Raw genomic sequence first — 13368 nt, 5'->3', positions numbered from 1 at the left:
TACAGTATTATTTATGGCATTTCTGAGGTTTATGAAGTTTGACCAACTGTGTCTAGCATTAGTATATATAATTATGAGCTTGCTGGGTTTTAATTAAGTTCTTGAAACTATTAAAAAATTAGTAATGATCCTAATATAAAAAGACAATTTTAAATTCTCTCAAGAAATGAAAAATTCATATCTTTATAATGGATTTCATTACAATAACTTTGAGATAATCTCTCAATACTAATTAATATTCTGCTAGAGAAGATCACAAATGTATGTTCAAAGCTTCTATATCAAATGTAGAATAATGAAATGAGAATTCATAAATATGTTTCAAAAATGCAAAAATGATGCCTTTCAATTTGATAATGATTTATATGAAGTTGACAGTGTTGCTAAAAGAGTACATTAGCCCCATAACTCACCAACTCTTCCTGTATCACTATAACACTGGCTTGATGAAAGTTCTTTATTTAAACCAATATATTTCTTTAGTATTCTCAGACAGAATAATTTGTCTGATATTATAATTCATATTGGTTTTATTTGCAATTAAATCTTGTCCTTGTGTAGCACTAACTGTAATACAGTTTTTATTAGAGTGAAGTGGCAACTCAAGTCTGATAATTTTTAAATTTCCAAAAATTAGTACAATTATTTTCATATAGTTCATGAAAATATATAATATTCAGTTCAGTAGCACTGCTAGATAAAGAACATATTTTAAAAATATTATACTTACATTATTCTTTTTTTTTTACATTATATTAGAACAAAATCTGATTTCTATTTTGGAAAATAAAAATATGTTTTGGATAGTGGTGAAAGGCATTGTACACTAGCATTTTCAAAGTTAAGGATACATAGAAACACTGAAAATAGTATTAAATCAGTGCACTTAAGAAAACCACAACAGTAAAATTAATGTTGTTTTAAGTCTTTAAAATATATAGTAACACATAACTCTTTAATAATCATAATAAAGTCTTGTTATTTTAAACAAATAACATGATACAATCTTGTTATTGCTGTTGACTGATTAATCTGGCAATTTCTCTGTGCCAAATAAAAATATCCAAGAAAATTATCTTAAATCATTTTTCAAAGGAAATCACTTCTTTAAATTTATGTCATAGAATAACAGAGATAACACCAAACCATTTTGTAGTTCATGTTTAGTTTAAGACAAATTGGTTTACAGTTTAGCATCTACACATTTCTAATGCTACTTTGGAAGGTAAACATTTTCCATCATTGGAAATGTATTCCTGACAGATACTTACCTCATCACATAGAATAGTTATTTCCTATTTGTACTGGCCTTGGACTAACTCTCCCCTGAATTCACATATTTTATGTGAACTGTGCAAATGCATTGTGATGTTATCATTTGTCAATAACTCCCCACTACACACTTCAAATTAGAATATGCAATTTGATGAATAAGGCATAGAAATGATCTTGAGGATGGGGCAATCAAGATGTGAAGGAAAGTGTCCAATATCTCAGTGTTGGTCATCCACAGCCTGGGTAAAAAAGACCACCTAAGAGAAAAGACATTTACCATCTGGAATTGTGGAACAGCCAGAAAATAGTTGAAAAATAATAAATCAATAACCACATGCCAGTTCCTGGTCTTCTTGGGAACCACAAAGAAATATAATAAAAATTTCGAGAAGGCCTCTTAATGGCATGTTTGACTACAAGATCCAATATCATATCCTTAAAACAATAAAAACAGATGAGGTCAGAGGGAGAAGAAAAGGAAATGGTACAGAAAAAGAGAAGCAATGGAGAAGTAGGGAGAAAGACTATGGTTGAGAACTTGAAGAATCAATCTGTTGGTGGAAAATATGCCAAAGGTTAGTTAACCAAAATAGGCAGGCACTCGTGTAGTCACTGACAAAAATTGGTATCATAAAAGTAATCAGACTTCTTAGATTGTTATGAAGTAACAAAACTGCATGCTATACTATAGTATCTAGTATCTTTAAAAATTTCCTTCTTTAAATAATAAGTTTAGTATTTCTTAATTTACTGCTTTTGTAAACCATGCACATTAACTGATATGAAACTGCAATCTTAAACTGTGAAGTAATTAAATAACTCAGAGGTGGCAAAATAAATTCAAGAATACTTCACTACATGACCAAAAGTATGTGGACACCCCTTCTAATTAGTGAGTTTGGCTATTTCACCCACACATATTGCTAGCAGGTGCATAAAATCAAACATATAGCCGTGCAATCTCCACAGATAAATATTAGCAGAAGAATGGGTTGTACTGAAGAACTCAGAGACTTTCAACGTAACACTATCACAGGATGTCACCTTTCCAACAAGTCAATTCATCAATTTTCAGCCCTGCTTGAGCTGCCCAGGTGAACTGTAAGTGCTGTTATTGTGAAGTGTAAACATCTAGGAGCAACAACAACTCAGGCACAAAGTGGTAGGCCACACAAGCTCACAGAACAGGACCCCCCAAGTGCTGAAGCTAGTAGCATGTAAAAATTGTCTGTCCACAGTAGCAACACTCACTACCAAGTTCCAAACTGCCTCTGGAACTAATGCCAGCACAAGAACAATGTTGTTCATTGTCATACTATAATGTTGTTCATTGTCATACTATAATTCATCAGGACCTTCATGAAATGGGTTTCCATGGCCAAGCAGCTGCACACAAGCCTAACATCACCATGCACAATGCCAGACATTGGCTAGAGTGGTGTAAAACACACCGCCATTGGACTCAGGAGCAGTGGAAATCTGTTCTCTGGAATGATAAACCACACTTCACTATCTGGCAGTCTAAGAAATGAATATGGGTTTGCCGGATTCCACGAAAATGCTGCCTGCCTGAATGCATAGTGTCAATTGTAAAGTTTGGTGGAGGAGAAATAATGGTCTGAGGCTGTTTTTCATGGTTTGAGCTAGGCTCATTTGTTCCAATGAAGGTAAATCTTAATGCTACAGCATATAATGACATTTTAGAGAACTGTGTGCAAAGCAAGGTCCATAAAGACATGGTTTGCTGAGGTTGGTGTGGAAGAACTTGATTGGCCTGCACAAAGCCCTGACCTCAACCCCATCAAATACCTTTGGGATGAATTGGAACGCCAACCATGAGCCATGCCTTCTCGCCTGACATTAGTGCCCGACCTTACCAATGCTCTTGTGGCTGAAAGGAGAGAATTCCTGCAGCCATGTTCCAAAATCTAGTGAAAAGCCTTCCCAGAAGAGTGGAGACTATTATAGCAGCAAAGGGAGGATCAACTCCATATTAATACCTATGGTTTTGAAATAAGACTTTCAACAAGTACATATGGGTATGATGGTCAGGTGTCTGCATACTTTTGGCCATGTAGTGTACAATGGCAGTTAAAATTAAAGTTTAACAGGAAAATCTGTTACCCATGAAACTCATGAAGAAAAATTCTGACACATTAATTTTTGGAAACATAAGAGGAAAGATAAGTGTTCATTCACTACATGTGTATTGGAATTCTCTATGGAACAAAGTATTAGCCAACAAAATCATAATAATAATGGAAGGTACCTGGGCTTCTGTCTTTTGATGTTCCTTTGACACCATCATCATGTTCCCTCAAAATCCTACACACATTAGTCCTAATTCCTGGTGTACTGCATTTCATTCTACTAAGGAAAGTGAGGTTATCAGATTACCAATATTCATATGGAGATATTGATTTTTTTCTTGAAGCTTCATGCTTAGCAAGAATATGATAATTGTAGAACTTGTCAGGTAATAAAGTATAAACACAGCATAACAGGTGCAGTTTCATAAACAGTATGATACTATATGTATACGTACAAACACAAAACAACTAACACATGGGCCAAAATAAAGGCACTTTTAACAGATCCAAGGCATACAAAAGTTTTTAAAACTACCTATAATTAATAACACTTCTTATTGAACACTATTTCTTTCATGTTTGTCACATTAACCTTTGAAAGATATTAGCCATCTTAACATGTGTAGTTGTATATATAAAACTGTGTTTGAAATGCACTATACAAATCAAATGAGATAGTAAAATAAAAGATGTTAATTCAATTATACAATGTCTGCTAGAACTGTAAAAGCTCTACAATTAGTCTAAGGATAAAGAAATGCCAAATAAGTAAGGTCATGTATCATGACATTTTAGCCATCTGTTTCACAATGAAAAAGAAACACTAATTCACCACACCAGGATGGTTCATGGGTCAAAGCCCATATTATCAGATTTGTTGGATTACATTCAACATTTTATTAAACCACTATTTTATAAATTTATGTCCATATGTTTAGTATCAAACTGTAGATTATAATTCAAAGTTTCATATTTTACATTTTATTTTTAATTTAAAAGTAAATATTTAAAAAATACACCAACACCAATTTTTATGTATCACATGGTATGTTGAATGCAGCACTGGTTCAAATTTGATGTTTTATGTCAAATTACAAATATATTTTTGTATGAACTGAGAGCTCAAATTACCAATACTTAAAAGCTAGAGTATAAAATTAAGACCTATCATTTCTACATGATGAGACATCATTAATGTACTGAATCAAACACCCACTCACCTCCTTCAATATTTGAAAACAACTTGTTATATACATTTAATTGTATATATGACATGTGAATAACCAACTGAAAGCTCAGAATATCTCACAATTGATTTTCCCAGCCATTTTCAAATATAACAGCATTGTTTCTTTGTTTCGAACAAATCATCGAGATGATGGGTAGTTTTTAACCTGTTCAAAAATTTTTTTACCAACATACAGCTCTGTTACCAAATTTGACAAATTATAATGGATTTCTACTGTATTAATATAGTAATTGTTTTTTGTTTATTCAAATGTATGTATAAAACCTAAAAAAAAAAATTTTGTTTCACATCCTCCACATGAAAAATTTCTTAAGGCTTAGCAACCTATAACAAGCAGCAATCAATTAAAAAGGTCACAGGTAGAAAAAATAATTGTTTGCTTTACTTCTTTATTTGCTGTTCTATGTTTACAGAAGAAAAATAATTAAAATCTTGTCTGTAAATAGTAATAATGTATCTACATATATAATGTATTATAACTGAAATCTGACTCTATTTTTTAAACATTAGTCCACTAAAACATTGCCAAGACAGGAAACTTTATTAAGGACTAAAGGTCAGTTTTATATTCTTGGATGCTGTGAATGCATGTGCACCATGTCACTAACTTCTATCTTAGCTGGCAATGGCTAAAAAGTTAATATAATAAATACATATATATAAATGTATAATTGTATGGCATTTAAGCTATTTAGACCAAACATTTTGGTTTTTGAGTTATAATCTGTAGTCATTCTAGAAAGAAAAAAGCATAATTTATATTTACTTCCTAATGTTTTATGGGGGTTATGAGATCAGTAAATCTATTGAAAACATACAAAGATTCTAAATTGACTGTGTAAATAACAAATAAAATAGAATGTTTTTTTCTAATTAAACATTTCATAATAATTTGGAGTTTATAAAGACTTCACAAGTGAAATTTGAAAACGTTTTTATACATAAAGGAATTTTTAATCTTAAAATGAAAATTACATGTCAACATTGAGAGAGAAAATTTTATGAGGAAAATTCTTTAATTAAAATAACTTAATACTTAATTTAAAAACCTGATATTTTGTGTGCAAAAGCTTTGTAATGTTTGTTATTAACCTGCAAATGTTGTAAACATGTGCATACATTATCAAAAACAATAGCATAATTACTCTCATGAATACCTCCTTAATTACAAGATAGGTGGGATCCACTTAACCCATAATGAAAAGATTTAATACAATGAACTAAATATAGCATTTAAATCAAATGGTTATACAATCACAGTTATTCCCTCTCTTAAAAACAAAACAGCATACACCCATAAATAAATATAAATCGATTTACAAATATAAAAGCAAGTTTATTTAACAGATACACAGTGTTTATTAAATTACCCCCAAAAGAATAATTTAGTGACCACAAGTTACTGTAGTATTTATGTACATAAACAGGTTTAAAGTAGCTCTGAAATAAACTAAATGCTGGATAATATTCTGCACCATGTAATAGTAAACCATACTACATTCACATTCTGATGAGCTAATTAACCACACATAACATGAAAATAAGAAGCCTGAGTCTTATATCAACAACATATTAATGTTCAAGTCATCTTGTCTCCGAAACCTGAGTCTTATATCAGCAACATATTAATGTTCAAGTCATCTTGTCTCCGAAACCTGAGTCTTATATCAACAACATATTAATGTTCAAGTCATCTTGTCTCCCTTACTTGATTGATAACATAAATCTACCCAAAACAACATAAACAGTTTTAGTTTAAGCATAAACTAAAATTGTTCAGACCTGACATCTTTAATGAGGAATTTTTATGCTTTCATAAAATAAAAAAACCAAAACTTAATAATATTTAGGATGATAATCAAGAGTCTGTACAAGAACAATAAAAAAAATTTTCACCTAAAGTAAAAATTTAAATAAAACATAATATCATGTTTTGTTTTTAACAGTTAAATAATCAGGAAGTAACTTCAAAATGCTTCCCTTCCACAGCATACCAATTAATTTAAAACAGTTCCCTTTCAAAATTTTATATTCTAAGTGTCTATTAATAAAAATCTTAGTACTGATGCTCATTAACCGGATATGTGACCCCAAACTAAGACTGACAAGGTTCTGATGTCCCGTTGCATTATTTAAATGTTGTCAACAATATGTGCCTTGACCAGTATTTTGATATTACCAGCAAACTTGGACAATGCAGCTATGCTAGTATCTATATCACTAATATACATAATAAATAAAGTAGTCATGAGAGAAAAATCATGAACAACCAACTTGTACCCTATCGGTATTGTGTCCACATGCTATTGTACTTTACGACTTTTCTTGTCCAAATGAAACTTGAACAGCTCTTCAAGACTGAACCAATTAATTATATCAGAATATTCTAACTTATAAATAAACCTTATCACAAGCTTTGAAACTTTATAAGAAAATCAAAGTTTATAGGTTTATGATAAATTCCAGTCTGGTAATGTACGTATATACACATATTACATTCAGTTGAAAGACATTATTGCTATAACCTCTTGCACGACTTGGAAATTTACTTCTTTTTGAACACTAGCTTAAGATCATTCAGTCATGCAACAGTCATGTCTTTCGTTAATCTTAAAAAGTGTTCAATGGAAGATGATTTTAGTAAAACTTACAGAACAATGTTATACAAGTTAATTTTTAAGATACATGTATAGTATCTAGAAATAGTCTTATAATTTAGAAATAATGGAATATGTTTAAATACCGTCTCACCTAAGTTTCTTCACTGATGTATTGTGCTTCATTTGTATTGTCTCACTTTGATATAAAATGTACAGTCAGTGGAAAAGCTTCTGGAGGTAAAAAAAATGCTGAAGTCATTTCAGCAATACCTAATGCTATAATTAATTACTTTAAATTATATATAAATTGTTAATCAAAACATTTAAACATTTACTGTAGGAACTACAAAAAGCTATATTCATGTACACATTATGTCATGATCACAAGACATTCCTTGTTTGTAGTATTAGACTATATATAAAGAGATTATTCTGTAAACAATCAAAATAATACAACATTTACAAGTCACATGCAGTTCACAAGTACTTTTAACAAAGTAGACAATTAAAATATACAAAATAGAGGTATAACTACTACAAAACTAAGAGAAGAAAATCACTAGACCTGTACAGGGTGGCCCGTAAGTCCCTACCCATCCATATGTTATTATGTTATATTCAATTACACATGTATTATAAATTTCTTTCCAGACAAATGGATAGGTCGTGGTTCTGTAACATCCCCAGCACCCATGAAATGGCCCGCAAGAAGTCCAGACTTGACAACATGTGATAACTATCTTTGAGGATACATAAAGGACATTGTGTCTAAACAACGTTATAATTCTAATGATGAGTTGAAGGCAGCTATTACTGCGACATTTGGAACAATAATCCCTGCTATGTTGAGGAAAATATCTCACAGAACATGGCATCACATAATATGCAGCGAGAATGAGGGACAGTACACAGATACACTGGATACATAAGATATATGGATGGGTAGGGACTTATGGGCCACCCTGTAGATTGGATGACATAAAAATGTACATTATCTTTACATAGGTAAATACAATCTTAATTTTTATCCTGTAAATCAAATACCTAACTCAGACAAGGTAAAGAGGCATCTTAACCCTTAAATGGCAACAACCATCAATTGTTTTAGGGTTAATATCACCCAAAATCAACATACTCTTATAATACCATTCAAGCATGTAATAAAATGTGCAATCACTAAATAACTATAACTACTATCTTTGTACCTAGGTCTCATAATTAACTAAAAGTTCTAACAATTCTCACCTAGATATTTCTCTGCCTGTAAATATACAAGATCTTTTTATACTAAAAGGTACTTACCTTCTCATAAACAATCTACACACATGAATGACATTATCCCCTAGTGTGAACAATAGTGCATAAATCTGTACAGTTCATGTGATGTTCAAACGTAATTTAATGTAAAACAAATAAGTACATTTGAAAACCAAATCTATAAATGAATGTAATTTTTCATTTTCCTCTGCACAACTTCAACATCTTTTTAATAAATTCAGAGTCACTATCATTAATATAAATCACAATACAGTAGTGGACCCAGCACAGAGCCCTGAGGCACACTGCTTATAACTGTGATCCAGGCAGATCTAACTCCATTTATTACTAATCTCTACTCTCTACTCTCCAGTCAATTGTCTGTCCAAATCAGTAACATCTCCCCCATGCCTACAGATATAATTATAATAAGTCTTTTGTAAGGCATCTTATCAAATGCTTTTGAAAATCAAGGTAAACCAAATCCACAGTATTTTCTTCACCAACTCTTGCACTATCATCCCCAGAGAACATCAGAAGATTTATAAAACAAATCTTTCTCTTAGTGAAACCAAGCTGGCTCTTTGACACTATGTTTATGTGACATTTCTTTATGTGACTTTTCCAGTACATTTTTAATCACACTCTCCAAAACCATTCCAACTACTGATATAGGACTAACTGGTCCATAACTGTCTTAACAATTATTACCTCCTTTACATAATGGACTAATGATAGCCAACTTCCAGTCTTCTAATATTCTTCCACTTCTCAATGGAATAATAACAAATATTAGCTAATGGTTCACAGAATCTTAAAGTTCCTTTAAAACTCTGGGATAAAAGTCATCTGGTCCAGAGAATTTATCAATTTCAAGGCTTCCCAGCTTTTCTCTCACAAGTTTATAACTTAAAATGATATATTTTACATCAGTATTTCTCCATAAATTAATTAAGTGCCCTGGTTGAGGCATAATAGTTGTATCTTTCTTTGTACAAACTGAAGAGAACGTATAATTTAATAAGTTTACATCTTATGACCTTCTGAGATAGCTCCCAACTATCAGTTTTGAAGAGAGCCAATCCTTATCCTACTATTTTGCTTACCCATCATATGTCTAAATAATTTCCGATTATTTAATTCTTTCAAGGTTCATATCCACTGCAGTTTTAGCCCTTTTAACTTTAACCAGCTCTCTTGATTTCATACAGTCCTTATCAACTCCAGTAAGTTTAGATTTCATGAATTTATTATTCTTTTCCGTAATACGATATCTTAGATCTTTATTACACCATACTGGCTGTATCATAAAGTTATTATTGCTTAGTAATATTAATAGTACCACTGTCTTACATACATATATATGTAGTACATCTGCGCTCATCACCAGCTCTCATTTCCGACGGATGTTACTGCAATTGTGCTATTTAATGCTTTCATTCACAAAAAAGAGGCTAGCATCAAAGTTAATAATATTTCGGATCGTTCAATGGGCTTTAATAAATGCATTCCACAAATGATTAAATTATACAAAATATTTTTGTTATAAATTCTTACCTCAAAATCCAGCAATCACTGTACTTATGTGACACTACGCATGCGTACCATAGAATCACCTGGAGACTGTTTCCCTGACCAATTTATCAATACATAAAAAAAGGAGAGTTGCGAAACGTGTTTTTCTCTCTTCTTCTCTCTAAATTTATCTATTTATTTAAACATATAAATACGACTTTTCAAAGAAAATCTTGTTGTGAAATTATTACAAATATTTTAAAAATATTTATATAGGCGTTTATTATTCTATGAGCTATTGTGCCTTTACATTTCGTATTGTTATTTTATGTTGTACTGTAAATTGTATATCGTGATATTTTTTTAAAAAGGATATTAACATATATACATACACATGGGTGGACAATGGGGATCACCTTTTGTCTACCCCCTGTATATATATGTATATATTATAACCATAAATTTTTAAGCCATAAACAAAACACATTGAAATTAAACAAAATACGCTGCATATTTAAAAAAAGATCTTAGGGTACAAACTACAACACGAAATTATAAAATGTATCCTGTGGGACGTTGTGGACTTGAGCATCCACATCTCGTTTTCCTAATTTCTAAATTGCTAATCTTCCCATGTGAGACTAGCGAATTAGAGGTTAAGACTAATAGACGATGTATTCCCACCGCAATGTGGGTCCTACTTCCTTTATCACTTCCAAAACCTAGGATACAATTTATAACCCCACGTCGTAGCTTGTACCCAAGGATCTTTTTTAAAATACAAGTATGTGTTACAATACTTTATAACAAAAGCAATCGCTTGATTTCATTGTTTAATGTAGAGCATAAATGATGCAAAAATATATTAAAAGACTAATCCTGATTATCTTCGCAGTTTATTTACGATGAGTTTTAAAACTTAAGAAATAAGTTTTCTGCTAATTAACTGTTAGCTAAGAGCTACAACTGAATAAGAAACTACAATTATGGTTTGACTTCGTATGAGTGCAGTCAAACAAAAATTAAGGGTTAACACGAACATAACAAGAAATATATTTATTTATAAAAATATTTAAAAAATATTAAATGAAACAAAAATCAGGAAATGATGAGCAGTGAGCAATATGTTCGGTATATTTTGAAGTTGTAATTATAAACACAGAGCGAGTGTATAATTTAATGCTATGTTATTTATGTATACTGTCCTTTACTGTCCTGATGAAATTGCAGCAAAATTTGACTGTCTTGAAATACACACATACCTTGTTAACTGCTGATAAAAGATGCTTTGCAAAGTCATTTAATGACGTTTAAAATTTTGTCAGATAGTTAGCATGGTTTTAATAGAGGAAAATAACGGTACAGCTGTAAATTTTGTGGATCTGGATTTTCAGAAAGCATTTGACAAGGTTTGCTTAAAAGTTTATTAAAATTTATCTTTGGAGACGTGTGGAATAGGTTGACCCATTGGAGAGAAAACTGACTAGATGGAAGAAAGCAGAGGGTTTTTGTAAATTAAGTTGGGTCAAACTTATTAATGTCACACGTGAGGTACCACATGGCTCAGTGTTGCGATATTTGCTCTTTTTTATATACATCAGTAATAGAAGTGAAAAGTGAAGGAACATGGATTTAAATTTCATGAAGACATTAAAGTTTGGGGTGTTCCTGGCTGTTTGATGAATGCTACTGCTTTACAAACAAAAAATTTACGTGGTGAATTGGGCGAACAAATTGCAAATGAATTTCAATTATAATAAATGCAAGGTGATGCATACGGGATATCACACTATGAATTAGGCTCGCTAGCATACGACAAACATAGTAATAATTGAATGTTGTATTATTAATTTGTGTGAAAAATTGTTTTTATGGAGTAAGCTAGATTAAGTTGGTAAAGAGTGATTCTTACGTATTATTTTGTGAGCCTCTGTTTTATTTGTTTAGTTGCAGTTAAGGGCAAAGTTACACTATGGATTATCTGTTCTGTGCCAGCTGCAGGTATTGAAACACGGTTTTTAGCATCATAAAACTTAAGAATTACGTCTGAGCCACCGAGAGCGGCTTGGTTAAGATAACTTTAGGCATGAAAAGTAAAAACACAGACAGATAATGATCCCCCGGAGAGTAATATGGGAGAACTGTTTTGACCAATCTCAAACAAACTTGACATGCATCCTTAGGGCCTCCTGGGAGGGTTAAACAGGGCGGTGTTCGGATACAAAACACCACTCCTGTGTCACTCCCCAGGAGGCCACTGTCAGTGTGTCCGCCATTAATCTGTATAGTGTTACGTATTATAATTTATCCCAGACGAGTCTTCAACTTATTGCGTTACGTATGTTATATTTTACGATGCTAAATAGCCAGAAATTTGAATTTTAATTTATATGTTAATTTAATGTCGATATGTATTAAATTTATGATATTTGCCAATAACATTGATACACACAATTCTTTTTTCTTAACACAAATATATTTTAATATATAACCAACAACACAACTTATAATAACGGTTATTGCAAATATTTATAACAAGTAATGGCTAAGATACAAGAGTTTTACAAATTTATAAACAGTACTGTTACACGGGTGCATTTCTCTTGACGGTAATTTAGCTAACTGCTTCAATGAGCACACGTAAGATTTTCTCCGACAACAATATCTAATATCCTCGTAGAAATACTAACGTAGAAAGTTAATTCGCTGAAGTTAAACGGTTTGTAATTTTCGAAACATATAAACTTTGCTAGTTAAATATCCTTGGTTTATAGCACACTGACTTAGCAAACCAACGATATTACTAAACAGTTAGCTACGTTTTATAAGCTTCAGAGAAGATTTTCTAGAAATTTCAGCTAAAGCAACAACACTGGTGTTCTGTATACACACATGGTATATTGTTGATTATTATACTCGAGAATCTTCTACAAATTTAGAAAACAGGAGGGACTTTCGCAATACACATTTAACAATATAAGTTACACGCATTTCTAAATATATATTAAACTGAAACAAACTTCAATATTAAATTAAATATATAATATTAAATCCGTTACAATAGCTTTTAATTTATTTCAACCTTGCTTAGCATGCACCATTAAAACTCTTTAGGTAATCACGCAGAGGAGATGGCTTTTGTATATGATCTCATGTGTACTTTCTTGGGGACACTGTATGTTCCACATACTATTCTATTGATTTCTACTAAACTTCGAAGTCGCTCTGGAGATAGACATTTGAGAGACACGTTCGGATCTGGACTCCTCTTGTCTTTCCCTGGAGAACTCCATGACTGCCTCGTGCGTTGAACGGGTACGTCAACGTGTCACAAAATCAATGCACAATATTTAGATTCTACTCTATTTAATTGAGCTAATAA

At 31.7% G+C, this 13368-nt stretch overlaps 1 protein-coding gene across 10 annotated transcripts in view; it reads right to left on the bottom strand.

The window, feature by feature from the left end:
- The window catches only part of LOC143234174 (rho GTPase-activating protein 23-like), a 71114-nt gene extending 61013 nt beyond the window's left edge, over window positions 1-10101 (bottom strand). For 2 of the 10 annotated variants that reach the window (XM_076471313.1, XM_076471316.1), the window contains exons 1-2: window positions 10029-10101; window positions 7366-7445 (exon numbers count right to left, since the gene is read on the bottom strand). The gene's annotated coding sequence lies outside the window, so the exon portion shown is untranslated. Of the gene's footprint in view, window positions 1-3544; window positions 3646-7365; window positions 7446-9577; window positions 9599-10028 lie in introns of those variants that run through there. The other 8 variants (XM_076471320.1, XM_076471314.1, XM_076471318.1 and 5 more) reach the window with 8 other exon arrangements.
- Between the last annotated feature and the right edge of the window lie 3267 nt (window positions 10102-13368).

This window comes from Tachypleus tridentatus, chromosome 12 (assembly GCF_004210375.1).
Source record: "Tachypleus tridentatus isolate NWPU-2018 chromosome 12, ASM421037v1, whole genome shotgun sequence".
Lineage (NCBI taxonomy): Eukaryota > Metazoa > Arthropoda > Merostomata > Xiphosura > Limulidae > Tachypleus > Tachypleus tridentatus.
The sequence above is the reverse complement of the archived record's forward strand: the minus strand, read 5'-3'. Positions and strand labels throughout refer to the sequence as shown.